Below are 26846 nucleotides of genomic sequence, written 5' to 3' on the forward strand. Positions count from 1 at the left end.
TGATGTTGTTGTTAGGTGTCATTAAGTCAGCACTAACTCATAGCAACCCCATGCACAACAGAAGAAAACACTGCCTGGTCCATGGCCAACCTCACAACTAAGCCTGAACCTATTTCTGCTGCCACTCTACCAATCCATCTCATCAGGGGTCATTCTCTTTTGCTCTCTCACTCTACTTTACGAATCATGATATCCTTCTCCAGGGACTTGTCCCTCTTGATAATATGTCTGAAGTATAAAAGACGAAGTCTGGCTATCCTGGCTTCCAAGGACACTCTGGTTGTACTTCTTCCAACACAGATATATTTGTTCTTTTGACAGTCCATGATACTTTCAATATTCCTCTCCAACACCATAACTCAAATGCATCCATTCTTCTACAGTCTCCCTTATATACTGTCCACCTTTCACATGCACATGAGGTTATTGAAAAATACCATGGCTTGGGTCAGGTGCACCTTAGTTTTCAAACTGACATCTTTGAGGAGGTCTTGTGCAGCAGATTTACCTAATGCAATATGTTATTTCATTTCTCGACTGGTGCTTCCATGAGTGTTGATGGTTGTTCCAAGCAAAATGAAATCTTTAACAACTTCAATGTTTTCTCCATTCATATGGATGTTGTTTCTTGGTCCAGTGGTGAGGATTTTTGTTTTCTTTACTTTGAAATGCAACCCATACAGAAGGCTGTGATCGTTGATCTTAATTATTTTATGTCTTTGTTTCTTTCAGCATTCAATGTTGTTTCATCTACATATCACATGTTTTTAATGAATTTTCCTCTCATCTTGAAGCTACGTTTCTCTTCATATAATCCAGGTTCTAAGATTGTTTGCTTAGAATAGAGATTGAATATGTATGGTGAAAGAATACAACCATGGTACACAACATTGCTAATTTTAAACCATTCAGTGTTCCCTTGTTCTGTTCAAACAACAGCGTGTTGGTCTACATATAGGTTCCTCCTGAGCACAATTAAGTGTTCCAGACTTCTCATTCTTCTCAATGTTATCCATAGCTTTTAATGATCCACATCATTTAAGTCCTTTGTGTAGTCAATAAAGCACAGGTAAGCATCAGTCCTGGTGTGGTGCTGCGGGTTAATGCACCAAACTTCAGAGCCGTTTGAACTGCAAGCTCGGCGGTTCAAGCTCACCAGTTGCTCTTTGGAAACTCTCTACAGGGTTGCTATGAGTCAGAATTGACTCGACGGCACTTCACAACAACAACAAAAAGCATCAGTCTGGTATTTCCTGCTTTCAGCCAAGATCTTTGTGACATCAGCAATGATATCGCTCTTTCCACATCCTTTTCTCAGTGTGGCTTGAACCTCTGAAAGTTCTTTGTAAATATATGTTCGCAGCCATTTTTATATTATCTTTAGTAAAACTTTGCTCGTGTGGGAAATCAATGATACTTTCTTATGGTTTCTGCATTCCATTGGGTCACCTCTCTTTGGAATGAGCACGGATACGGATCTCTTCTAGTCATTTGTCCAGGTATACCATTGCCTTCTGGCACAGAAAAGTGAGTGCCTCCAGTGCCATATCAGTTTGTTGAAGGAATTCAGTTTGTATTCCCTAATTTCCCGGTGACATGTTCTTTGCCTATTCCTTCAGTTCACTTTGGACTTCAGCTTGCAGGATCATTAGCTCTTGATCATATGGTACCTCTTGAAGTATTTGAACATTGACCATTTATTTTTTGGTACAGTGACTCTTATAGTGACTCTGTATTCCTTCCATATTCTTTTCATGTTTTCTGCATTATTCAATATTTTACTCATAGAATCGTTCAGTGCTGCAAGTTAAAGTTTGAATGATTTCTTCTATTCCATCAGCTTGAGAAATACTGAGCATGTTTTTTTTTCTCTCTCTCTCTCTTTTGGTTTTCTATCTCCAGTTCTTTCCATATTTTTTCATAATATTTGACTTTGTCTTCTCAAGCTGACCATTTAAAATTTCTGTTCAGTTCTTGTACTTCCAGACTTCTTGCATTTGCTTTAGCATCTATATGCTGGAGAGCAAGTTTCTAAGTCTCTTCTGATATCCATTTTGGTCTTTTCCTTCTTTCTTGTCTTCATAATGACCTTTTGATCTTTTCCTATAAGATGTTCTTGATGTCATCCCACAGTTCTTCTGGTCTTCAGTCTTCATTGTCTAATGCATCAGATGTGTTCTTCAGGTTATCTATAAATTCATGTAGAATATATTCTTGGTCATATTTTTCCTCTTGTGGACTTCTTTTCATTTTCTTCAGCTTCAGCCTGAGTTTGTGTATGAACATTCGATGGCCTGTTCACAGTCTGTCCTTGGCCTTGTTTTGGCTGGTAATATGTAGCTGTTCCACCATTTCTTTCAACAGATGTAGTCAATTTGATTTCTGTGTATTCCATTTGGTGAGTTCCATATATATAGGCATCTTTCATGTTGTTTAAAAGAGGTATTTTCAATGAAGAAGTCATTGGTCTTGCAAAATCGTATCATGTTATCTCTAGCTTCAGTTCTATCACCAAGGTCATGTTTTCCAACCTCTTTGTTTCCAATGTTTGCATTCCATTTGCCATTAATTATCAATACATCAATACATCTTGATTGCATGTTTGATCAATTTCAGAATCAAGAAGTTGTTAGAATTCTTCAATTTCATCATCATTGGCTTTAGTGTTTGTTTCGTAAATTTGAATAATAGTGATATTAACTGGTCTTCCTTGTAGGCATATAGAGATTATCCTATCACAGATAGCATTGTACTTCAATAAAGATCTTGATATGTTCTTTTGACAATGAATGCAATGCAATTCCTTTTCAATTTGTCATTCCTGACATAGTAAACCATGTGATTGTCAAATTCAAAATGGCCAATACCAGTCCATTTCAGCTCACAAATGCCTAGAACATCGATGTTTATACATTCCATCTCGTTTTTCATGATGTTCAACTTTCTTAGATTCATACTTTGTATATTCCTTGCTCTAAGTATTAATGGATGTTTTATAGCTGTTTTTCTTCATTTTGAGTTGTGCCCCCTAAGCAAATCAAATGTCCTGAGTGCTTTACTCCATTTACATCATTATGATCAACTCAAGTTTGAGGAGGGAACTCTTCCCAAGTCGCATTTTGAGTGTCTGCCAACCTAAGGGGCTCATCTTTCGGCACTATTATCTGAAAGTATTCTGGTGCTCTTCATCATGATTCTGTTTTCAGTATTTTGGTGCTAACAGTATCCCATTGTTATTTATAAGATTTTCAGTGACTAAATATTTGGTGTCTGTCCTTCTTCCAAGTGTGTCTTTGGGAACTCAGTTTAAAATTATCCCTCATGCATAACTGGTATTTAAAATACCAATGTCATAGTTTCCAGAATTGTAGCAACACACAGTATGACAAAATGGTAGATGAGTAATAAATTATCTTGATAATTGTATGGAAATATATGTGGGATTTGGACAATGGACATGGGACACTGAAGAAGAATTAATGCAATTGAATTGCATTGCTGGTTCAAAAGAATATACCATAGATTACCATAGGAATGAACAAATCTATCTAGAAAGTAATAGGAAGAATGATCCTTTGTAACAAATATGGTGAGATTCTGTATCATATACTTTGGACATGCCATCAGTAGGGACCCATCATTAGAGAAGGGCATCATGCTTGGTAGAGTAGAGGATCAATTAAAAGAAAAAAACCCTTAATGTGATGTATTAACACAGGAGTTGTATCAATGTACTCTAAACATAGCAACATTTGTATTTGTGATGATGGGACAGGACCGGGCATTGTTTAGTTCTGTTGTACATATGGATACTATGAATTGAAACTGACTCTGTGACACCTAACAATGATAGCAGAATTATATGAGTATTGTTGTTTTGTTCCACCAAGTCAGTTACAAAACACAGCAATTCTATATACGGTTTCTGAGAAACAGTTGGTGGTTTTGAACAACTAACTGTACACCAATGCTGTTCTTACAGTGCCACACCAGGACTGCATCTGATTATTAAAGAACCTCACAAAATTTTGTTGTTTTTGTAGAGTCACTTTTGAACATTGTTCATAATGTTATGCAACATTTTTATATGCATAATAAAATTCTTCACAGAATTTCATTTTCAGAAAATGGTTTCTCTCTCCTAATGAATTACTAAACTTTCTATTATCAGGTATTGATATTTGTTTAATATTCAGTGATTTAATTTTGATTCCATTGTCAGGTAGTGCAGGATTATTTTTAATGCAAAATCATTGTAATCATTTTTTTTATTAAGTCTCTCAAATTCATTTTGGACGGCAGTATAGTATGTTAGCGTAGTGGTTACGAATCGGGCTGCGAACCGCAAGGTCAGCAGTTTGAAACTACCAGCTATTCCGCGGGAGAAAGATAAGGCGTTCTGCTCCCGTAAAGATTTACAGCCTCGGAAACCCTGTACAGGGTCGCTATGAGTCGGAACCGACTCCACGGCACTTAACAACAACAACAACATAGTATGTTACAACTGTATGTTCTGTAACAGTTTTGGCTGTTCACAAATTTCTCAATGACATCTCTACTTATCCAATTGATTTTTGAGATTGGTGGGTTACTTGAGGTGAGAAGTGGGTTGTAAGCCATGGATGACACTTAGGGAATAGATTGCACTCAGTGTAAAGCAGATACAATATTGACCTTTGCTAAACTTCAGGCTCAAATTGAAGTCCAAATCTGATTTCTCACAATCCCTTTTTAAATTATACCTATAATTTCATAATCATTATGTGGTGTTAGCATAACACCCTGCGTTTATTCTTAGTTAAATGCGTGTGATTTTTTAAAAGTATGTATATTTTAGCATTTCCATTTAAAAATTGGTAAAAAAGTATTTCACGTCCTTTAAAGAAAGCAGAGAGAATGTATATGGAAAGCAAAAATGAGGCATTGCTTTTATGAAAGTATAAGTACAAGAAATAAGGAGGAAATTTTATGAAATTTAAATTTTGATTACTAAAGATACATTTTTCACGTTTCTATTTTATTCAATTGGGTTTAAAAAAAATTTTTTTTATTGTAGATTGAGTAAAAGTTTACAAGGCAGATCATCAATTTTACAATCAACAAATCGTACACCTTGTTTCATTGCAATGATTATAATACCCTCCATGTACCATCACGTTTTTAAAAAAGAAACAAAACAAAAAAACACTCAGACGTATAAAATAATTTACATCTCCAAAGGGTACATTCTGAAAGACTGCCTCCTGGCCATTGGCTCTTAGTGCCTCTCTTCCCATGAATCTAGAGTCCTCAGCTGCTCCTTCTCTCCAAGTTCCCATCTCTGCCTCTGTGTCTGGTATCACTGCTTCTCTGGATAAGGTCCCTCATTCTGCTTGTGCTCATCTCCCTTGATGGTCCTAGGGTCCTCTGTTTCTGGACTATAAGATTAACCACTCCTCTGTTTTTGTTACAAAACTTCTACCTTTACAACTGTGACAGTCACAATTAGTCATGATAACAATTATTCACTATTGAATCATAAGAATCTTATCCCCATCTTTTTTCACCAGACCCATCTAGCAAGATGAAAATTATTCAGTGGGGACTCTTTCTGCCCCACCTCCCCCACTCTTAAACTCAACTCCCTCCTGAAACCTTGTAAGCCACTCAATCCATGCCTTTATCACCCTCTCATTTTAGGTAGCCAATGTCTAAGTTGCCTGTCCCTATCTAACCTGTGTACAGAGGTGATAGCATTGATTCTTGATTTGAAGACTCTTTCACTCTCTGTTGATATTTAGGGTTACTACCTCCATGAATATAGATCAGATTCATCAAATTGTAGCAATTAACCCTTGCTTCCTTTATCAAAAAAATGTGTGTGTGTGTGTGTGTGTGTGTGTGCGTGTGATCTTCCTCTAGTCTAGTTCTGATTATCAAGCTATCGAGGCTAGGTCAAATGGGTAATGTCTGCAAGTTTGGGTGTTCTTCTGCATCTCCCCTTTACTTCATATCAGCTGTATGTTTCACTCTCAGCTCTAGCCCACTGTGGCTATGTCCTAGTCCATATATTCAGGTGTCCCCAGGTCTCACCACACTTTGGACCAACCAGCCCTTCCTCTTCTCTCTCTCATCCCCAGGTCGATGGAAGTCAGTGGATTGTGGTTGAATTCAGCCCATTTCTCCATTGCTGCCTTTCCCTCTCTTCCACTCACCAGTAGACCATTTTGGTTGCCAGAAAGCTTTCATGCCTGTTCATGTCCCCTTTGAGTTTCAGTCTTAGAGGGGAGTTTGTCTTGAAGGAAATTAATTGCTTTCCTTAATGGCTTCCCGGTGAACAGCTTGCTTATTTTTGTAGTAGTCAGTCATGGTGACATTTTTGTTTTGGGTTTTTCCTGATGACCTTTCTATGAAGATGTATCTTCTCTTGCTCTGGCTGTTCTAGGCTGGTCTGTTTGTCCTAGCTCATGGGAATGTCCCACTTCATAAAGTTCTAGATGGGACTCAGGATTCCAACTAAGGTCTTATACTCTGCAAAGACTTTGCAAGAGGCCTATTTCACTGGGGAAGTTCTAGAACCCCTTTTAGGTATTCCAATCAGTTATAGGCTGAAGAAGGGCTTACAAGTTTTCTGTACTCATGTTTTGCAACATTCCTTTCTATCCCACTCAAGTGTCTATTTTATAATAGTAGGCAAGGGAAACCAACATTCATAAGACAGTCAAGCATTTTAGTATTATTTCCTCTCTTCAAACTATAACTAGATCCCTGTATCACAGAGCCCTGTTGTTCCAAGGTTGAGCATGCATCACTATTTACCTTTGTCCCACTTAGGCCATAGAAACCTGTCTCAGTGTTCCCCTATCTATCTTGATTTTCCACCTCCTCCCTCTTCTTGTATTGCCCTTCCCAAAACCAAAACTAAACCCCACAATCCCACTGTTGTGGTTACCTTATATTCCATTAATTCTTCCCTCCATTTAAGACAGTCTTTCTTATCTTGTAATCTACCTGACCTTCTCACCACCTGGATCTCTGGTCTTCTGTGTTTACCTTCTTTTGCATTGTAATTTTTTGATCATAGACTGACTTCCCAGATCCTCTGTTCTTATCATTTTATTCTGTTCTTGACTCTTCCATTAGTTGGTTGAGTTCAGGGTGATGATGCCACATACGTCGTTCTCTAGTTGTTGTCTGTTCTTGTTGGTTCTCAGTCCACAGAACTTCCTTTAGGACTTTTTTTATATCAGGGTTGGCTTTGTCAAAATCCTTTAGCTTCTGTTTATCCTGGAATGTTTTGATTACACCATCATATTTGATTGACAGCTTTGATGGATAGAGGATTTCTTGGTGGCAGTTTTTTTCTTTCAGCGTTTTATATGTGTTTCCCCATTGCCTTCTTGCCTACATGGTTTCTGTTGAGAAATCTGAGCTTAATCTGATTTGCTTGCCTTTGTTACACTTATCTTTTCCCTAGCTGCTTTCAGGATTCTATCCTTATCTTTGAATTTGGAGAGCTTGATTATTATACATCTTTATGATTGTCTTTTAGGGTCTATCCTTCCTGGGGTTTTTCGAGCTTCTTGAATGCTTATCTTTTCACGTTTCAGGATGTTAGGGAAATTTTCTTCCAGCATCTCTTCAACTATCTCTTCTGTGGACTTTTGTGATTCTTCCTGTTCCAGAATGCCAATAATTCTTTAGTTATTTTTCGTCATATTTTTCAACATGGATCTTAGGCCTTCTTCAGACTTTTTTATCCCTTTATGTGCTTGCTTTTCTATCTTAGTGTAGTATTGAGAGATTTATCTTCTATCTCATTAGTTCTGGCTTCTATCTCTTCAGTTCTACTCCTTTTCCCTTTCAGTGTATTACCCATTTCTGATATTCTATTATTAATCGTTTGGACCTCTTTCTGTAGGTTTTTAATTGTTTCCAATGCCATATCTATCTTATTTGATTGTACCTGTAGCACTTTCCTGACTTCTTCCTTATATTTCTCAACTCCATTGTATAGTGTTTTGATACATTTTATAATCAATTTTTCTGAATTCCTTCTCAGGAACTACCTCAAGTAGGTCTGTCTCCAGCTCATTTGCCTCAGTCACTTTACCTCATGTCTGGACATGTGCAGATATGGTCATCTGTTTCTGTTTTTTTGGGCATATACATGAGTTATCTGTGGGTTTAATACTTAGATGAGTGTGGTTTTTTTTTTGTTTTTTTTTTAAACACTTTCTGATTGCCTCCAGGTAGATGTGATCAGGAGAAGGGCTTCCCTTTTCACTTTTCTTCCTTAGAAATTTCAAGATGCCACTTTTGGTCATTGTGATGTAGCTCAGCATTTAATTTTCAGCCTATTTCATTTTTAGTCTGCCTGTCCTGCACCACAATCTCCATTCAGGCCTTTTTCCTAATGATAAACAGTTCAGGGCAGACTTTGGCTGTTTTGCATTGCTGTTTGGTTTTCACTGGAAACTATCACTTTAAATTTTGAGATCTGTGTGCATGCATAGTAGAACCCTCCAGGGGTGGGGGTGGGGTGTCTACTTGCTGAGGTACCCCTTCTAGTCACCAAAATGGAAGTGCGTAGACAGCAAGAGACCAATGAACAGATACAAAAAAAAAAAAAAGAATGTCCACACCTTTATGTTCACAGTTCCGTCAGGCATCCATGGCTGCTCTGATCCTGTTTCTGCTTGGTCTTACCCATGATGGCAGCTCTCTGGGAGCAGCTGAGCATCTTAGATTAGAAAGAAATGGATTTCTTGCTTTTGATACAAATTCCCCTAGCTGTAAGCCTTCCAACCTTCTAAATATTCCTTTATATGTGGTTCAGAGTTCTGGCACCATCCAATGAACCTGCTTGGTCCAGTATTCTGTGTTGTTGCTGATGGAGCTCCTCACTACACTACTGCCCAATCTGTCATCTTGTTTGTTTTCCTATTCAATTGTTTTTTGTTTTTTTTTTTTTTTTTTTTTAACAAATATTGTTGCATGCACTATGCAGGTCACTGGGGATTCATTAATTAATTTAGACAAACCTCCTTTCTTGAGGGGCTCATAGTTGTCTAAATTAAACACACAATATTATATATACTGGGGTATAAAGGGAGAACAGAAACATTATCTAATGACCATCTAGATGGTTCATACTTTAAACTTGCAAGGTGTGAATTCATTAGAGAAGCTAAAGCAAGTCCATTATTACCAGTTAGATGGTGTCTACCAGAACATAAATACATGAACAACACAGTGAATTTTGAAAACTGTAAAAATCTTCTTGTGCATCCCCACCCCACAAAAATGGATCAATGTGTAATATCATTAACCACAGTTGTGCTGATGATGTACCATCAGCCACTAAAGTCATTCTATAGAATTTTGGAAAATTATGACAGTACATGATATGGTACTTGCCTAGTATGCATGTAAATGGGTCTGAGAAGTCGGGATGAGCTCGGGAATTTATGGAGTTGGTGTTTATTCCAGAAACAGTGGAGAGATATTTGTATTTCTGGGTTGGTATGTTGAGGGTATCACCATGCCCAGTAATGTGACCGTACAAAAGCTTTAAGTGACACCGTTCCTCTCATTCTATTCTCAAATTAACATCTGCAATATTAGTTAAGACCAGATTGATATATGGTAATTCCTTTTCAGTTACCCTGCCTATTGACTGTGAATCTGTTAGATCTTGATCTATAAAATTCTCTTGTTAAAACTTCAGGAATATTTTATTGTGATTTTACTTGGAATAAAGCCATATTCATATAGAAATCTCTTACTGTCATACCTTAATAGGAAAAAGGCTTATGAATAATTTTCAATGGTATAAATTCAAAACTATAAAGCAATCTACTTACAAAATATTGTCTTTGTGTACAATAGCATGAAAATTGGAATGTTCTTAAATTCATTTTGAAGCCTGATTTTTAAAGTGATTACTATAAGCCCTTATAGTTCAAGATGAATTGGTCATAGAGGAAGACCCATATGAGACTGTGTTATTTTGAAGAGAAAATGAAAGTCATTGCTGAAATTATTGTTTTTTGTATTTGTATTATCTCATAATTTTCAAGATAGTAAGAAACAAATTGAGTTTTCAAGCACTGGATTGTCTTTAGGTCATAGGATGTTTATACAGTGATTCTAGTGGCTCATTGTCCATGAGCTCATCTGTGATTAATGATATCTATGATTAATGATATATTTGATTAATTATATTACAAGTTAATGCATTTTGGGGGGCGGGGAAGCAAAAAGATATTTCACAGTTTTCTGTAACTAATTTTCATCATTTTTTTTTTTTTATGAACATAAAAAGTATGTATCCAAACCATCTTACACTGTGTTCTCAAACTCACTGGCTGCTCCTTGAGACCCCATATTGCATTGTTATGAGTCAGGACTGACTTGACAGCACTTAACAACAGCAACACAATGGTAAACTTCAAATAGAAAATTGATGTTTTAGATATATTTATTGAAATACAGCTTACATTATAAAAAGATTATTTTGTTGGCCTAATTTTGTTCTACAAAGAAAATATTATAATTAAATATGCAAAGACCTAGAGTTAGAAAACCCAAATGAATAGAATAATATGCTGAGTGTCTTTCAAGGTGAAAGAACTGAAAAAAAAAAAAAAAAAAAAAGATTCAGGTCTGAGACTGCAGTATTAAAGGATTATGTGGGCAAAATATTGAATAATGCAGACAGCATCAAAAGAAGATGGAAGGAATACACAGAATCATTAACCAAAAATAAATGGTCGATACACAGTCATTTAAAGAAGTAGAATATGATAAACAACTGATTGTACTGAACAAAGGAGTCCAGGCTGCACCTAACGTATTGGCAGTAAACAAGGCTCTTAGAATTGATGTAATGCAAATTGAAAGCTTTCCAAAAACTGATGTAGTGATGGAGGAGCTCCCCTGGCCAGATGATTGTAAGAGATACATATTGATGCCCATTCCGGAGAGAAGGTGAACTAGTGGAATGTGGAAAGAATAATAATAATAAATATCATTTAAGAAAAGACATAGACCAAGAATAATTTCTCAAACAGAGCAAGGGGATAATTAATTGTTTAAAATCAGGTTTGAATACTTTCATCATACTTTTTCAATTTGTATGCTGAGCAAATAATCTGAGAAACTCTATTATAAGGAGAAGAATGTGACATCACGTTTGGAAGAAGAAGACCATAGTCTGTGATATATAGATGATACATCCTTGTTAGCTGGAAGGGAAGAGGACTTAAAATACTTATAGAAGAAGATCAGCACCTCAGTTTAATGAAAATAAAAATCCTCACAACTGAACCAATAAATAACATCATGAAAAAAGGAGAAAAGCTTGAAGTTGACAAAGACTATTTTGCTTGGATCTGCAGTCAACACTCATGGAAACTGAAGTTGAGTAAACAAAGGATGTATTGCATTGGACGAATCTGCTGCAAAAGAGCTGTTTAAAGTGTTAAAGAGCTTGAGATATCAGTTTGAAGACTAAGGTGTGTCTAGCCCAAACCATGATATTTTCATTTGCCTCAAATGCATGTGAAACATAGACAATGACTGAAGAAGACCTTAGAAGAGTCAATGCATTTAAATTATAGTGTTGGAGAAGGATATTAAAAGCACTACAGATTTCCAGTAAAACAAAGAAATCTGTCTTGGAACAAATGTAGTCACAATACACTTTAGAAGCCAAGATAGTGAGACTGCATCTCTGATTCTTTGAACATGTTCTCAGGAGGGACTAGTCCCTGGAGAAGTACATCATACTTGGCAAAATAGAGGGTTGGTGAAAAAGAGGAAGACTTCTAATTAGATGGACTGAATCAATGGCGAAAGAATGGGCTAAAATGTGACAACAATGGTGAGGATGGTGCAGGAGTAGGCAGTTGGGTATTGTTTTGTTCTGTTGTACAAAGTTTGTATGAATTAGAACTGACTTGTTAGCACCTAATAAGAATAACAAGTTTTGATCGGTGTACATGGGGTCACTATGAGTCAGAACTGACTCAGTGGCACCTAACAACAATTTTAAATGGCTATTATAACTGTGTGTGTGTTTTGTTTTTGTTTTTGTTTTTGGCATTTTAAGAATAATGGCTTGATTTAGCTCAGGATAAAGCAACATGGAATTCATAAAAATGTAATACCATTTAGGATTTTTTTTTTTTGCTGTAAAATCTATTACACCATAGGAGGTTTCACATTTCTAAAATGCAAGCAGCAAATACTGTGGGGTCAGGGACTAACCAGCGAATGAAAGTCAGAACTCAAAATGAAGTGCCTTTTCTATTTAACACTGGGCACTGATAGAAACTGATAATGTTTGATTAATGAACGGCAGCCTTGCACTGGGTGAAAACATCTGCAAGAAGTGATTTATTATTTCAAAGGTATTGGAAGCTTGCAGTATCTTGCAGATTTAAGTATGTGTGCCTGAATAAAATAAATGAGATGCAACATGTGAAAAATGAAAACACATTACTTGTAAAGGATGTGTCACAAGCAGGGTATTTTTGTTCAAGTACACTTTGTCATGGGGATTTTTAATGCAGTTCTGAATACAAATCATTTAACTGGTTCATAAAATCGCCTCAGTAGGAATTCTTGCATCTATCATCCATGACATAAATGAGGGTTAAACTTAATGTGCTGTAACATCCCTTAAATGTTCAAATTTTGTATCATATACAACTATTAAAATTGCACATATGTTTTATGTTAAAAGATGAATAAATTGTAGACACTTAAAACAACAGTTCCCACATAGAAACAGGGTTTGAGGTCTTAATTGAACAATCATCGTATATTCAGAGTTAAGGCTATTTAGTGCAAATATTATGGCTAGACATTTGAATAATCTATCATTTTATGATTGAACAATTCTTAGTTAGATGATATATTATGTGATAAGTAATACAATATAATGAAGGGACTGGTACTATGCTAAGTGATGCTATTCCAAGTTTAATGTGTTTGTGAGCTCATGTGTATGCATATACACATATACACATTGAATATTCATTTATGCTTAGGGGAATAGCATACCTTTTATATAAATGTAGTCACCTTATAGTTTAAAATAATTATTTGCAAAAAAAAATTAGATAAGATTTAAAATTTCTTCACAGCACCAGTAAATTGATAGTAGTTATAACAGATTATACTCACAGGGAAACTATGTGAAAATAAACCCGGAATAATCTTTAGGAGACTTACATGACATTAGAATTACTGATTTCTCTTTATAATTTATGAGATGCATCTGCTTGTTTAACTTGTACCTAAAAGGCTCTTTTGAAATTGTGGATATTGGAACTATCACAGCCACTCTTCAGATCAACTGGAATTAGGCAAACCTAAGGAGTCCGGTTGTGGTGCTGTAGGAGAAGCACTAGACTGCTAATCTCACCAGCTGCTTCTTGGAAAATCCTCTACAGGGTCACTATGAGTTGGAACTGACTCAATGGCATTTAACAGCAACATCAATCATTATCACAAGCAAACTAAATTTTATGAAATAATATATGTGTTTTCTTCTGCCATCGTCCCTCTTCTTATGTGTTGCTCTCCCCCTCTCCCATTACCTGAGCTAACATGTGTCTACCCTCTAGTCATTGAATCACTCTCCCCTCCCTCCCACCCGTTTTAACTGTCAAAGAATGTTTCTTAAGCTTTTACAATTACAGGGAAGTATGCATGGGCTAAGGAGTCCTGGTGTGGCGCTGTGGGTTAATGCACTGGACTGCAAAGTCAGTTTGAACTGAATGGTCGGCAGTTCAAGCATACCAGCTGCTCCTCTGATATCTTGTACAGGGTCGCTATGGTTTGGAACCAACTTGATGGCATTTAACAACAACATGCATGGGCTAATGGGGGTAGAGGTAAATAGTGACATATACATAACCTTGGAATAACAGTGTTCTGTGCATAGATACATGAATTAAGAGATAGGTTGAATAGGTAAGGGAGGAATTTATAAATTTTTATATCCCACAAATAAGTGAGTTTGATAGAGGATATTTGTACACGAGTATATAGCTGGTAGTGTAGTGGTTACGAATCGGGCTGCAAACTGCAAGGTCAGCAGTTCCAAACTACCAGCTGTTCCGTGGAGAAAGATGAGGCTTTCTGCCCCCGTAAATATTTACAGCCTTGGAAACCCTGTACAGGGTCGCCATGAGTTGGAACTAACTCCACGGCACGTAACAACAACATATACCTTTTATGCAAACACTACTGTGAATATGTTGGAGCACAGTGCAAAAAATAATGAAAACTACCTGGATATTTGGAATCCTGGTGTGGCGCTGTGAGTTAATGTGCCAGACTGCAAAGCCATTTGAACGGCAAGGTTGTTGATTCAAGCTCACTAGCAGCTCCTTATAAACTCTATAGAGGGTCGCTATGGGTCAGAACCGACTCAGTGGCACTTAACAACAACAATAACCTGAATATTATCAAGCATCTCAAGTTGATGGGTCTGGGGGCTCAAGTCCATAGTTTCAGGGGACACCACAGTTAAATGTTCTACATCTTGCTTGGGTGAGCACCGTCTGTCATCTTGAAAGCTCATGAATGGCCATCTAAGGTGCAGCTATTGGTCTCTATGTGCAGAAGAAAGACGAGTGATATGAATTGAAGAGACATTAAATCGGTTTGTCCAATGGACTGATGAACCAGTGAACATCAGTTGCTATGACTCTGTGAACAGAAAAACTAGACAGTTCCTTGACCCTGCTACCAGCTGCCTTGAAAAGGTTCACATTAGAGGATCCCAGATAGAGTGAGAGAAAATGTGGAACAAAACTCAAAATTATTTAATTTAAATAAATGGGCTTAATGGTCAGAAAGAGACAGGAGGAACCTGAGACAATGGCCATTGACCACCTTTCAGGTCTAGATAGGAAGTCACCCTTGTGGCCCAATTTTCAACCAACCAGAATATAGGTTTACAGGTAGGGAACAGCAACACTGGCAAGGTATGGTCAATCATTCAAAATCAAAAGGGTGACATTTTCGTAAGGACAAAGTTGAGAAGGAATAGGATGGTGAGTGGAATGTGAAGAGGAACCACAGGGAGAAAGTGGTATCACTGTTCTTGAATGAAGTAGACTGTAATCACTGAAATAAAACAAAGTGGATGTAAAGCTGATGGTCTTGTCTGTAAACCTTCACTCAATTCACAATAAAAAGTTAAAAAAAGAATATGTGTATGTATATAAATGTATATATATAAATTTTGAACCTTTATAATTGCATATAATACATATTCTTTGCAGCTTGCTAACTGAAATGGGCCATTTCAGTTTGGGACATATGCTTCCCTTTTGAGTATGGTAGCTTTAGAGCTGATCATAAACCAGGTTCTCCATATACATTTTGTTAAATGATTGAATAAATGAAAAGACTAGAAAAGTAACTGTCATCCACAGCAATTGTACTCTTTCATGTAACAGAATATTGAGAACCTGTTCAATGATGACAGATATGGGTCTGGACCTAGAAGCATAATGGTGAACAGAACAGACATGATTTCTGGTTCCAAGACTCTCCTAGCTTGGTGAAAACAGAGTTTTAAATGTGTCACACAACCTTGTGAAAAAACCTTTATAAGGGATATAAAGAAGAACAATTAGGGGATTGGAAACTGCATTCCATAGCATATCTCTTGATTGTAAGAGACAAGGGAAGGAACCATGAAAGTTCGGTAGTGAAGTGATAAGAATTGTACTTTAAAAGAGTCACATGATTGAACTAGATGTCTAAGGGTTTTGTGGGCTGTGTGTAATAAAGAGTAGTCATGGGAAAAACATTAAGGTGGTTTCAGCAAATGACAATAAGAACTCCAAAATGATGATCTTGATTCTGTTCTACTGAGGAATACAAATTTTTTTCTATTATGGCTCCTCATTCTCTCTTATTTCCCAATTTCTCTGTTCTTGATCATGAGTGGTCATGTCCTCATCATTACTTCGTGTACCTTGCTCTTCTTCCTCTTCATGTTTAACTTAGAATTATATTCAAAATCTTATATACCATTTAGGGACCACAGTGGCTCATAGGATAAACACTAGACTGTGAACCACAAGATCAGTGGTTCAAACCCACCAGCCACTCAGCAGCAGTGAGATAAATCTCAGTTCCCACAGAAATGTAAAGCCTAAGAAACCCTATACAGGGTCGCTGTGATTTGGAACTGACTTGACAGCTTTTGATAGCAATAGCAACAGTCTGCTATTTAAACTAAACACAGTTGTATATGTTTACAATAAGTCAGTTTCAATAGGATTTCACATTATTTTCAAGATTTTGAAACCACTGAATTGATTGCACTATATTTTAATACCATCTTTTTTTATTTTTGATGTTTAATGGGTATTTGCACTATGATCAGCTTACAATTTATTCACTGGTATTTCAAGATAAAGAATTATTCAAAATAGGAAAAGAAGCATATTTTAAATAATTATTCATGTATAGATGGGATCCTAACTAGTAAAAGAAATATGATGATTCAGTAACAAATACATAGGAAAAAAATATTTACAACCTTCCTATTTTCTAAATATCTCCAACCCTCACATAGGAATAGTTTCCTAGCGTAGTGGTTACGAATCGGGCTGCGAACCTTAAGGTCAGTGGTTCGAAACTACCAGCCGCTCCGCGGGAGAAAGATGAGGCTTTCTACTCCCGTAAGGATTTACACCCTCGGAAACCCTGTACAGGGTCGCTATGGGTCGGGACCGACTCGAAGGCACTTAACAACAACAACAACATAGTCAGGTTTTAAGTGCAAATAGGCATTATCATCTTCTTAAGAGTGCCTTATCTAGCTGAAAATCTTCATTAAATTAACTTTTAGTATTTACTTCTTCAGGCTGAATAATTGCACTTCTAATTAATTAAAGACTAAAAATTGCTTCCTCAATTAAACTTAAATATGTAGGCAAACATAGGAAAATATATACCTTCTAGATTTAGAAGTTTTCTTAGAGCTCCTTGCTAAAATGTCAAATATTAATATAGCCTAATATCCTTAACATCAAAGAATATATAGAAATATGTTATTCTTCCTAATTACGTAGATGTAATATATTTAAAACAATATTTAGGGCATACTAAGTAGGAATTTAATGAGAATTCAGAATACATATAGGGCACTGATTACTGGTTCTCTTTGTATTTCAACTGGATCTGCAACCCTTGTAAGTCCCATACTTCCTGGGTTCTGTTATCCTACATATAAGGGTGTTGACCTTCTAAAGAAAAGAAATGGCACCTGTAAAATAACTGATAATTGTGCACCTATGTGTAATCCTTTTATAATAATAATTGCTAATATTGACTCTAAATTTTCACCTCTCATCAAATTGAGTACACTAAAGGGCCCTATAAATATCATAAGCAGACTCTGTCCTTGGTCCTTTTATAGAAAAAGTTGAGTATAAACAGGTAATATGGTTATTATCCCCTATGTATTGCATACTTTTAACCTAGGATAGTGAGGATATCTTTTAGGATCACTAGTCCTGCTGGAGCAATGTGTTAAACAGTGGGCTACTAACTGAAAGTCGGTGGTTTAAACCCATAAGGTGTTCCTTGGAAGAAAAAAATGAGGCTATCTGCTCCTGCAAAAATGTACAGTCTCAGAATCCCAATGGAGTAGTTTTTCTGTTATATTGTGTGTCAAAATTGACTTGATGACAGTGGGTTTTGGTTTATAGGAATAGAAAGTAGTGCTTGGTAATTTATTCAACTAGGAGCTAATTATTAGTTTTGGGAGATACTCTTTATGGTTAAAAATGTAACAGTTCAGAATTTCAGTAAAGCTTCTGTCCTGGGAAGGAATAACAAAAAATTATATAACAGTGGTATTTTTATGATAAAGTATGAGAAAAGAATACATGGAAAGAGATATGCATGTGCATGTTGGACTTCATAGTTCAGAAAGTGATTCCTCACAGATTATTAAATAACTATTCAGTGGCTATTTAGAGAGTCTTATTTATTTCATTAAGGAGCTCTGGTAGCGTAGTGGTTACGAATTGGGCTGCAAGCCTTAAGGCCAGCAGTTCAAAACTACCAGCCATTCCGCAGGAGAAAGATGAGGCTTTCTGCTCCTGTAAAGATTTACAGCCTCGGAAACTCTGTACAGGGTCGCTATGGGTCGGAACCGACTCAAAGGCACTTAACAACAACAACATTTATTTCATTGTTCCCCAAATATACACGCATATAAAAGTGTCCTTTCACAATAATTTTATCAAAAATAATATTAGGGTTTGCAATGCCAAATAATCAAATTCTTCTCCCTACTTTTATGAAATATTTGTGAAATTAATTCAATCAGAGTTCAATAGAGTGATGAAGTTCAGTTTTAGTGTTGGAAAATCTTATACTCAATACCAAAAATGATTCTTATACAACCTTTCTCTTTTTATATTAAACTGACTTATCTTACTAATTTAGAGATAGAACAGCTGGAGAACATAGACCTCTTATCTTTTACACCAACTACTACCTTGCTCTGGTAGCATAGTGGTTACGAATCGTGCTGTGAGCCACAAGGTCAGCAGTTCGAAACTACCAGCTGTTCTGTAGGAGAAAGATGAGGCTTTCTGTTCCCGTAAAGGTTTCCAGCCTTGGAAACCCTGTACAGGGTCGTTATGAGTCAGAACCGACTCCACGACACATAACAACAACTACTTTGCTGAGTTTCTTACAGGAAGAAGAGATTATATGCAGCTAAGTACAAAAGAAGCTCTGGTAGCATAGTGTTTACAAGTCAGCCTGCTAACCTCAAGATCAGTGTTTGAAACTACCAGCTGTTTCGTGGGAGAAAGAAGAGGCATTCTGCTCCCTTAAATATTTACAGCCTCAGAAACCCTATGCAGGGTCGCTATGAGTTGGAACCAGCTCCATGTCACAAAACCACCATCACCACCATGTACAAAAGGCTCTAGATAGAATAGAGGTGAGAGAGGAAAAGACTCTACTTGAACAGCGTCTTTAATTCATTAGTCACACCCAGATGTGATCAACTGATGGCATACTGTTGTTTCTCTATTATCCATCAGAAAAATCACTTATTTTATGGTATACAAGTTAGGTGTACAGTAGAACCAAGGCAGTCGCTCTCCCCCTAGTACTTCCTGAGAAGAAGAAATATAGGTAGCAATTCTAATTATATGTGGGATGCAACATTGTTACTTAGATTATAGACCTGATCTGACTTAGGGGGAGTTTCTCTGGGGTGTGACATGCATCATCTTTTATCTTACAAAACATAAGAAGAGACAGAAGTGAACCGAGAAGGAGGGATGTATTTCCACCAAGCACAAAAACCTGGGAGTAGAGCATGTCGTTTCGACCCAGGGTTCCTGTACTGAGAAGCAGAAGAAAACTGATGCCAAGACCTCCAAGGAATACAACACCCATAGTTATTGAAGTGCAACAAGGACCTACTGATAGAGAGAAATACAGACTTTCCTCTAAAGCTGGCACCCTAAATTCAGACTTCTAGTCTCTTAAACTGTGAGAAAATTCATTTCTATTTGTTAAAGAACTCACGGTAATTTCATTGTGGCAATACTAGATAGCCAAGACAGAATTTGATACTGGGAGTGGGATGCTGCTTCAACAGATACAGGAGAATTTTAAAGTGACTAGTAGTAAATGCCTGGCCAACCAATTGGATGGGATCCATATTTCTGCCCATTCCAAAGAAAGGTGATCCAGTGGAATGCAGAAATCATCGAACAATACCATGAATATTGCATGAAAGTAAAATTTTGCTGAAGATAATTCCAACATTGTTGCAATAATACTTCGACAGGAAACAATCAGAAATTCGAACTGCATTCAGGAAAGTATGTGGGTTGGGGATATTGTTGCCATTCAGTATCCCACTGTTCTGATTGAAAGACTGCTTCTTAGTCTATGCACAGTTTCATCATTAGCACAATGAAGTGTTCTGAAATACCAGTTCTTTACAACGTTATCCACAATTTTGATGATCCATAAAGTTGAATGCCTCTGCATAGTCAAAAAAGTACAAGTAAACATCTTTATGGCATTATCTGCTTTCAGCCAAGATCTTTCTGACTATTCAAATTCTTCATTTTGCTTGGACCCACAATCAACACTCATCGAAGTAGCAGTTAAGAAATCAAATGTCATATTGCATTAGGCAAATCTGCTTGAAAAGAGCTCTTAAAAGTGTTAAAAAAAAAAAAATCATTTTGAAGACGAAGATGCATGTGTAAATAGGACAATGAATAAGAAAGATTGTAGAAGAATCAGTACATTTGAATTGTGGTGTTGGTGAAGAATATGGAAAAGTATCATGGACCGCTAGAGAATAAACAAATGCGTTGGAAGAAGTATAGCCAGAGTGTTTATTAGAAGTGAGAATGGCGAGACTTGGTCTCTAGTATTTTGGACATATTATCAGAAAGGATCAGTCCCTAGAAAAGGTACATCATGCTTGGAAAACTGGAGGATCACTGAAAAAGAGGAGGAAAACCCCCAACAAGATGCTTGACATGGTGGCAGCAACAATGGGCTCAATGATAAAGACAATTGTGAGGATGCTTCAGAAATGGTCAGTGTTTCCTCTGTTGTATGTATGGTCACTATGTGGTGAAACTAACTTCACAACACCTAACAACAGCAATAATAGTAAAAACCTAGATTGCCCTAAAAAGACTGTTGATGGAATTATGGAAGTCAAAGGTATATCTGATGAGCGGTCAGAAGGAAGTAAGAGCTATCGCACAAGAGACTATAAGAAGCAGTGGCAGAGAAACAGCAGATGCACACTGGGAGACTGGTGTTACATGGTATAAGAGGTGATCCTTGAAGTGAAAGAGCCGAGTGCCTTTAGGTAGAAGGGTTTCTGGTGAGTGGGGTGAGTTTTGTAAAACTTCCCCAAGCAGGGTAGATGCTGAGTTGGCCCAAAAGCTCTGAGAGACTGAGAGACTAAATGGTCAAAGAACCAGGAAGTAGAAGCTGAATATACAAGGAACATGAGAAAAAAAAAAAGTGTTTGATTTATTCTCAAAGGGTAGGACAACAAGCTCTGGATTTTCAAAGAGTGACCCCTTAGCCTGTTGAGTTTCAAAGAGTGGTGGGCAGGCCATAGGCTCCAAGGTTTCAAAGACTCAGACACTCACCAACTTCTTTCCAGAGTGTCAGAATGCCGTTCACTGATGCCAGGGGAAGGTACTGGAGCTGGATCAGGAGCTACAGCTACTATTCACTGATGACAGGGACAGGGCTGTCATGCCCAAGGGGCAGAAAAAAATGGTGGCTTTCATGTCCAAAGGAATGGTGTTGCCATTCAGTTGAACTAGTAGAATGGAGCCCCCAAAGCTAAGGGAGCAGAGTAATTATCCCTGTGGGCCTGGAAGGTGAAGCTAAAGCCCACAGACAAGGAACCTCCACCCAGAGTTTGAAGATCCTAGCTATTGCTTAAATGGTCTGAGAGAATATAAGAACAAAATGATATTGATGAAATATCAGTGGTAGAGAATGGGAGTGCAGAATCTTATCTTTTAAAATAATACAAAGAACGGCACTTTGTGATCCTAACGCCTGACTATCACAAAGAAGATGTACTAGTCATGAAAAGCTATGAAGCAATACCAGCAAGGTTCACAAAGCTATACATAACAGGAATTTCTGAGAACAATAGGTAGAACTGTAGGATAAGCACTAGTCTGCAAGGTCAGTGGTTCAAACCAAGCAACTGCTCCTAAGAAACCCTATGCAAGGCTGCTATGAGTCAAAACCAACTCAACGGCACTTAAAAATAGACACAGTACTAGTAGAAAACTTAATTTGCTAATCTCAGTCTGTACAGATCAAATTTACAAAGAGTGGGGCTCAGAAGGCCTAAGTAATATAATTATTAATGAATTGCTCAAATATATACGGGGTCCTGCTGTGGCAGTATAGGATAAACACTAGACTGCTAACCTCAAGGCTGACATTTCAAACACACCAACCTGCACCTTGGAAACCCTACACTTGGTTGCTATGAGTCAGAACCTACTAGATGGTATTTAACAACGTAAACAAGAAACATATAAACAAAACTCTATATACTGAAAAATCAAAGAATGTACCTTTCTTTGAAGCACTAAAATGTATTAAACTACAAAGGAGTGATCAATAAAATTTCAAAAATAACCATAACAATGATTATATTGTAATGATATAGTTGGAATGAATGTCTGGTTATAATAAATTAAAATAAACTGCAAAGTCAGTGTCATGAATTTGGTTGTGACCCAAAAAGAATGTGTTATGAAGACACATACCTATACATGTGAATGGTATCCCCATTTGGAATAGAGTTTTCTTTGCCTTGGAACTCAAAAAGTGTAGAGTGTGTCTTAAGCCAATCACTTAGAGATATAAAGGAGCGGATAAGTGGAACTATCAGCACTATCTGAAGTTAGGGGAAACCACCAGTCTGTATGTCTAGGAACTCCAAGGATGAATGGCTAGAGAAGCTGAAACAATGGGTTTCCCCCAGAGAGAATAGAGAAGTGAGTCTTCCGTTAGAGCAGTACCTTGAATTTGCACTAGTTGCTGCCTGATTGGTGAGAAATAATTTTCTGTGTTAAAGTCATCTACTTGTGGGATTTCTGTTAACAGCAGTACAAAGGTACTGAAACAGTAGACAAAAGAACTCCAAATTTAGGAATATAAGGGAAAGAGTTATTTTATATTACTTACAGGTCATATAGGAAATATCACAAATAACATTATTCCTTTAAAAAATTAGTGAAAACTTTACAATTAGATTTATAATGTTGTTATTGTTGTTTTGTGCCGTGGAGTCGGTTCCAACTCATAGTGACCCTATACAGGGTTTCCGAGGCTGTAAATCTTTATGGGAGCAGACCACCTCATCTTTCTCCCAAGGAGCGGCTGGTAGTTTCAAACTGCTGACCTTGCGGCGCACAGCCCGATTCATAACCACTACGGTACCAAAGCTACTTTATAATAGGGGGGAATAAAGATCCATACTCAGACATACCCTATAGAAATCCGGCAGCATAGTGATAATGAATTGGGCTGCCAACCTCAAGGTCAGCAGTTCGAAACTACCAGCAGCTCCATGGGAGAAAGATGAGGCGTTCTGCTCCTGTAAAGAATTGCAGCCTCGGAAACCCTGTGCAGGGTCACTATGAGTTTGAACCGACTCCACAGTACTTAACAACAACATAAACATGACAGGCAAAACAAAGACAATCATCTTGAATGAGAGAAATTGCCAATATACATATACTATAGAGGCCAATAGTGTCTGCCTACTTATGGACACTGGGTTTATTATATATCATAGAAAGCAAAGTTAATCATCATAAGAATGATTGGTTGCATGTCAATCTCCCATTATTGTGGGCGGGACTACAGATGTAGGTTAGGGACCATCATTGAGATATATACATAAATGCAGTTTAAAAGGGGCATTCAGTCTGGTTGTGGGGTTTTCATTACCTGACTACATGGTGGTCAGGGTATAATTTATGACCTTGCAACGCTAGGTGATAGACACCAGATCCCCACTTTTACTTTAAATTAGATAACATGCTGCTGTTTTCAGTACATCAAGGACTCACCCAAGGAAATGTAAGTCTAAGGAAAATCTGCACCACCACCCCCAACTTGGGCTTGCCCTGGACTTATACGTTCAGCAGCTTTGTGAAGACAAATTGCCATTCCCAGGACTTGCCCAGACTCATCTAAGCATAGACGCATTGTTGAAGTAACACAACTCAAATGGAGTCTGAATGTATGGAGCTAGGGGGCTCCCACTGTACCCTAAATGCTTCTACAAATAAGGTGACCATTGAACAATACAGGTTTCAACTGCATGTGCCCCCTGCTACATGCATACTTTAAAAATAAATATATTGGATTTTTTTTTTTTTTTTTTTTTTTTTGAGATCTATCTACAGCTATTTGAGACAACTTGGAGACAAACTATGTAGGATAGAAATATCAAAAATGTAAGAAAAACATTTCATGAATTCATAAAGTTTATATAGATGTTAGTATATTTTATTATTTACTAGAATAAAATATGCACAAGTCTATTACGTTAAGTTCTGGACTGACCCTGTATAAGGTTTCCGAGGAGCCGCTGGCTGGTGAATTTGAACCACCGACTTTGTGGCTCAAATTGACCTTGGAGTCCAGGGGTATATCCTACAGTGCCACTCCAGGATTCCATATAAAAAGTTAATATTTATCAAAACTTAAACACACAACACTTACAGACTATACATGGTATCATTCACAGTGGAAAGAAATGTAAACAAATGTAAAATGCAGTATTAAATCCACATGAAAGTCTCTACTGTGCTCATGATATCCATGTGAAGAGTCTATAGTTCCTTCCTCCAGTAAATTGCGTATTGCAGTAAAAAGTGACCCCTCATGGTTCTCAAATACAGCACCATTTTTGGAGAAAATAATGAGCTAAAAAGTCAGAAAGAAATTAAAATGTGTTTATGTAAATTTACACTGAGTGTGCATGTCATTCTTGCTTCCAATTCCATTTCCTCCAACTTCTTAGCCTCTGCCATCCCTGAGACAGCAAGACCAACCCCTCTCTGATCCTCCTTTTCCTCAGCTACTCAACATGAAGACGGATTTATCTCATAAACAAATGTCATAGATGTACAGCACTGAAATACAGTTGTTGTTGTTGTTAAGTGCCATTGAGTCAATACCGACTCATAGTGACCTTATGCACAGCAGAACGAAACACTTCCCAAGCCTGGGCCAACCTCACTGTCGTTGCCATGCTTGAGCCCATTGATGCTGCCACTTAACCAATCCATCTTGCCTGGGGGTCTTCCTCTTTTTCTCTGATCCTCCACCCTACAAAACATGATATCCTTCTTCAGTGACTGGTCTCTTTTGACAATATGTTCAAATTATGTATGAGAGACGAAATTTAGCCATCCTGGCCTCCAAGGAGTAGTCTGGCTGCACGTCTTCCAACACAGACCTATTTGTTCTTTTGGAAGCCCATGGCACTTTCATTATTCTCCTCCAACACCATAACTTAAAAGCATCAATTCTTCTAAGGTCTTCCTTATTCACTGTCTAGTTTACGCATGCAAATGAGGTTATTGAAAATACCATGGATTGGGTCAGATGCACCTTAGTCTTCAAGCTGACATCTTTGCTCTTCAACACTTTAAAAAGGTCTTGTGCAACAGATTTTCTCAATGCAATACGTATGCCGTTTGATCTCTTGACTTCTGCTTGGTGAGGATTTTTGTTTTCTTTACATTGAGATGCAGTCCACACTGAAGGCTGTGCTCTTTGATTTTCATCAGTAAATATTTTAAGTCCTCTTCACTTTCAGCAAGCAAGGTTGTGTCATCTGCATATCGCAGGTTGTTAATGAGTCTTCCTCCAATCCTGATGCCACGTTTTTCTTCATATAACCCAGCTTCTCGGATTATTTGCTCAGCATACAGGTTGAATAAGTATAGTGAATGAACACAACCCTGTTGCACGCCTTTCTTAATTTTAAGCCATTCAGTGTTGCCATGTTCTGTTCAAACAGCTGCTTCTTGGTCCAGGTACAGATTCCTCATGAGCACAATGAAGTGTTCCGGAATACTCATACTTCACAGTGTTGTCCATAGCTCATCATGTTCCACCCAATCAAAAGCCTTTGTGTAGTCAATAAAGCACAGGTAAACATCTTTCTGATATTCTCTGCTTTCAGCCAAGATCCATTGGACATTAGCAATGATATCTCTTGTTCCAAAGCCTCTTCTGAAACCAGCTTGAACCTCTGGAAGTTCTCTGTTAATGTATGCTTGTAGTCGTTTCTGTATTACTTTTAGTAAAACTTTACTCGCATGGGATATCAAAGATATTGTCTGATGATTTCCACATTTCATTGAGTCACCTCTCTTTGGAATGGGCACAAATATGGATCTTCTGATCAGTCGGTCAGGTAATTGTCTTCCAAATTTCTTGGCAGAGAAGAGTGAGAGCCTCCTGTGCCACCTAACTTTCTTGAAAGATTTCAATGTTTATCCCATCAATTCCTAGTGCCTTGGTCTTTGCCAATGCCTTCAATGCACCTTGGACTTCTTCCTTCAGTATCATTGGCTTTTGATAATATGGTACCTCTTGAAACGGCTGAACGTCAACCATTTCCTTTTGGTGCAGTGTCTCTGTGTATTCCTCCCATCTTCTTTTGATGGATTCTGCATCATTCAATAATTTGTCCAGAGAATCCTTCAATAATGAAAGTTAAGGCTTCAGTTTTTTTCTTCAGTTCTCCAGCTTGACAAACGCTGAGCATTTTCTTCCTTTTTGAAATACAGTATACTGGTGTCAATGCATTTTTGCTTCTATATGATTTCGTTTTTCCCTCATTTTTTGTTGTGAATTGAGTGATGGCTTCCCAAGCAGATCATCATATACTTTGCTTCTTTACAATGATTGTAATCCCTTCCATATGCCATCAGTTAACAGTATTTACTCTATTTACTTAATCACTTGCATTCTTCCCTGTGTCTTCTGCTGCATTCATCTTTCCTCAGTCAACCTCCCTTTTAGGGTATATTGCCTTTTCTGCACCAAAGTTAAGTGCGTCTGTCCTCTTTGTTGTTGTTGCTGTTAAGCGCCGTTGAGTTGGTTCTCAGTCATAGAAACCCTATATAGGGTTTTCAAGGAGCTACTGGTAAGCTTGAACTGCCAACTTTGCAGTTCAAACAGATATTGCAGTTTGGTGCATTTACCCTCAGTGCCACACAATTATATACCCTCTATGCTGGCACTGTGGGTTAATG

At 37.4% G+C, this 26846-nt stretch overlaps 1 protein-coding gene across 1 annotated transcript in view; it reads left to right on the top strand.

Annotated features, from left to right (window-relative positions):
• The window catches only part of DPYD (dihydropyrimidine dehydrogenase), a 1478957-nt gene that overhangs the window by 476269 nt on the left and 975842 nt on the right, over window positions 1–26846 (top strand). The gene's annotated exons all lie outside the window — the stretch shown is intronic.

This window comes from Chrysochloris asiatica, unplaced genomic scaffold (genome assembly GCF_000296735.1).
Source record: "Chrysochloris asiatica unplaced genomic scaffold, ChrAsi1.0 scaffold00002, whole genome shotgun sequence".
Taxonomy (NCBI): Eukaryota; Metazoa; Chordata; class Mammalia; order Afrosoricida; family Chrysochloridae; genus Chrysochloris; species Chrysochloris asiatica.